The sequence below is a fragment of the Megalobrama amblycephala genome, linkage group LG3, assembly GCF_018812025.1.
Source record: "Megalobrama amblycephala isolate DHTTF-2021 linkage group LG3, ASM1881202v1, whole genome shotgun sequence".
NCBI lineage: Eukaryota > Metazoa > Chordata > Actinopteri > Cypriniformes > Xenocyprididae > Megalobrama > Megalobrama amblycephala.
Genome location: NC_063046.1, coordinates 24700974 through 24704476, shown reverse-complemented (window position 1 = coordinate 24704476; position 3503 = coordinate 24700974). Strand labels below are relative to the sequence as shown.

General features: G+C 33.3%; 1 long non-coding RNA gene across 1 annotated transcript; it reads left to right on the top strand.

The window, feature by feature from the left end:
- The first annotated feature begins 410 nt into the window (after nt 1-410).
- Nucleotides 411-2514, top strand: LOC125264902. The gene is made up of 3 exons (XR_007184160.1): nt 411-641; nt 1104-1176; nt 1688-2514. It is a non-coding gene; the product is annotated as an uncharacterized LOC125264902 (long non-coding RNA).
- The last annotated feature ends 989 nt before the right edge of the window (nt 2515-3503 follow it).

The window sequence follows — 3503 nt, the reverse complement described above, 5'->3', positions numbered from 1 at the left end:
AATGCTGTTCATTTTGTTTTAATTATTTACTCCCTTTTTTCTGATCGGGCTACAAAATATTATTTATGCCAGGGGGAGTCAAATGGCGGCACCCAGATAATTTTTATCTGGCCCTCCAACTGGTTTTTGATGTTTAAAACCGCTCGCAATCTGATATCAAAGTCCCCGCAAAGGTTTAGCGTTTTCAGCGGTGAGTTTAACGTTGTTGCAAAGATTTTTCTGATCTCGCCAGAATAATGTGAAACTGCTACGTTTTGGTTGCTATGAACAATATTTTATTTTCTGCATCAAAATAAGGTTTGATTACATTTTAAGCAAAAAATATATATTATTTATTTTCATAATATTCATTCAGTGAATGTACATAATCACTCGCTTGCGCGTTGTTGCAAAGATTTATCTGATCTCGCCAGAATAATGTGAAACTGCTACGTTTTGGTTGCTATGAACAATATTTTGAGTTAGTTTCTGCATAAAAATAAGGTTTGATTACATTTTTAGCGAGAAATATATATTCTATTTTCATAATATTCACTCAGTGAATGTCAACCCGTTCTCACTCCTGACCGTTCTCACGCTGAAGAAGTCTCATTCAGAACACATCGCGATATTTGGCATCAGTTCGCGTGTGCTGGATGTTGGTAAGTAGTCGTAAATACGCTGTTCTAATGTTTGATATAATGTCTTTTCTGTTTGCAGATATTAATCAGATTAACGTTAGCTCCCTCATGTTCAGTCACTGCATTATATCTGTCACCTCCGCTAAGGTTTTGCTTTTCATTGTTTTCTATATTAAATACTAAACTAGGGTGATTAAACACTGTCACGTGACGTGCAATATATTGCACAATATATATAACATATTCATATCAGGTTCAAAGTAGTACAAGTGTAGTTTCAAAATGGTATTTGTTGTAGAAGCACGGTAAAAAACAACACTTACCATGGTTTTTACCACAGTATTGGTAGTTTTAATGTGATTTTTGTTGTAAATACAGAGTAACCACAACACTTATCATGCTTTTAATGCCTAATAATGTTAAATCCAAAAACTGTAAGGTCAATAAGAACTTCTTATTCTATTTTCTTTTCTCTTGTTTTAGCTGAAAAGACAAAAAGGGCCTTTTGGAAATGGATGAAGGAGACAGAAAGCTGCAAAGGCAAATAATTGCAATGGTATGTATGTGTTGCTTTTAACCCTTTATCAAACATTTTATCAAGCATTTGTTAAATAGTCTCACAGTAAATTAAAATTAAAGTCAAATCCTGTACATATTTATCACCTTATTTGTAAATCAGTTGTGCCCCTTCTTGGACAGTTGGACGTCCCACACATAAAAGTTTATATTAATTCCATTGAATTCTTTAAAATGATTACAGATTGGGCCCAAAATGTTCCAATGATACATGATGTCTCTCCGCACCTCATAACTACCTCTGTTTGCAAGAGTGGAAATTATCATTTGACTTGTCACATGACATCAGATATTCAATTATTTTGTCATGATCATTTACACTGCTGATAATGTCCTGCTTGCATGTGAAACATGTTATTTATTTATTTTTATTTTTTATTTTTTAAAATATGAATATAGCTTGCTATACTTTTAATCATGGAAATGGCCACACATCAGTGAACTTATTACATAAATGCATTTAACATTTAATTGTGCAACACTCTTTACAGAAGGAAATCCTACGGTTATGTATGAACTCACAACATCATCATCAAGTGCTGTGCTGGGCACATTGGGTAACAAGTGTCCTCCAACGTATCCAATCTGTGACCACATTCTCCACATCTTCCCATGGGACACCGACATTCTTCAGGCCTTCGTTTCCATGTCTTCCCCTGCATTCTCCTGGTGGTGTCCACTTCATATCTGTCTTTGGGTGTTGTTGTTTGGTCATGCTTAGGGTGTGTCCGGGGAGGTGCACCCTTCACTCTGTCACAGTTTTTAAAAGTCTTCACGTGGACTCCTCCTTATGATCTCCTTGAAACGTGCAGAACCAATATTGAAAATAGTAATTTATCTTTTTCCATATTCTTGCCTTTATCAAAGAAGCACCAGTGCTCATCCGGAGTTTTGGTAAAAGTTCTAGTAATGCTGCGACTATAGTCAAATATGTATTTCTGCATGTGTGTATAGCAGGTGTTTGTCCGAACAATTGAAGTTAGTGAGAGTGTTCAGGAAAACCCTCTGAGAACAATCAATATTTATTTAATTCTGTTTGGTGCTGATATAGAGTATTACAGAAATGACACATTGACATTCTGGACATTATTCTGTGAGTTTGTTACCTCTTCATTTAGATGGACTTGAAAATGTCTTGCATTTTGTGTCATTAAACCTTTTATTACTGTGTCACTATAGTAAATGTCCACCTTAACTACATCTATGGTATCATTATATCAGTACCTGGATAATGTAAATGTAACATACCCATGAATGTATTTTATAGAAGCATTTTATTGCTGAAAATATTTAACATTTATAAAATGCATTAACTATTTGAATTTGCCTTTCATTTAGTTACAGTAAAAGTGAACAATAAACACAATATTGTATTGTATTAAAGTTGAGAATGTAAAATGTTATTTTTTCCCCCTATTCTTTAAAGAAACATATTTTCACATGGAATTTTATCTCATCTCTTGGTTTGTAAAAATAATACTTCATCATATCGATTTGTGTAGTTATATTTCACTATAATAGATTGCCTCTGTAACTGGATATATTTTTTTCTCACAATTAACTGATTTTTATACTGTTGTGCAGTAGTTTGGGGACTACATTTGTCTTTGACACTAAATATTGGAATATGATTACAAAATCGAGTACATTCATTATGCTTTTATTTATATTTATTTTAATTCCAAGAGTTCAAATGGTGAAGAATGGTATAAATAAGTGATTAAATGTATACCTTTAATATACTACATATCTACTGTAAATGTTAGAAGCACTTTAGTAGATGCAATTATATCTCTTTCAAATATATTTATGCATCAGTTTAAAACACAAAGGAGTCTTTCGTTGTAAAATGTGATTTTTATTATATTTAATTAGATTAATTATATATTTAAGGAATCTTTCTCGTCAGCCGGAACCGAAGGAGATCTGTCGTCATTTACCATAAATGGACAAGTAAGTGTGACGCATCTGTTCAGCTGTGTTGTGATTGGCTGTGACTCTATCGCAGAACTCGCTGTGATTGGACTACCTTTCAACCCATATAAAACGGCGCTTTATCTTACAAAGTTTGTTTTAGTGTGAATATTACGTTACTCATACATTAAGTTAACTATAAAGTGTTTCCATGTTGTGAGAAATTACTCCTTTACCGAGATCCCAACCCTAACCCTAGCTTCTCAATGAACTACAGCGCCATGTTTCCCGTTCATTGATAGAATGACAGAGACATATGGGTAAAGTAGTTTAAAACGTTTAGTAAAGAAATGATAAATGTTAAAATAATAAGATCTTTAATGGACAACTCGA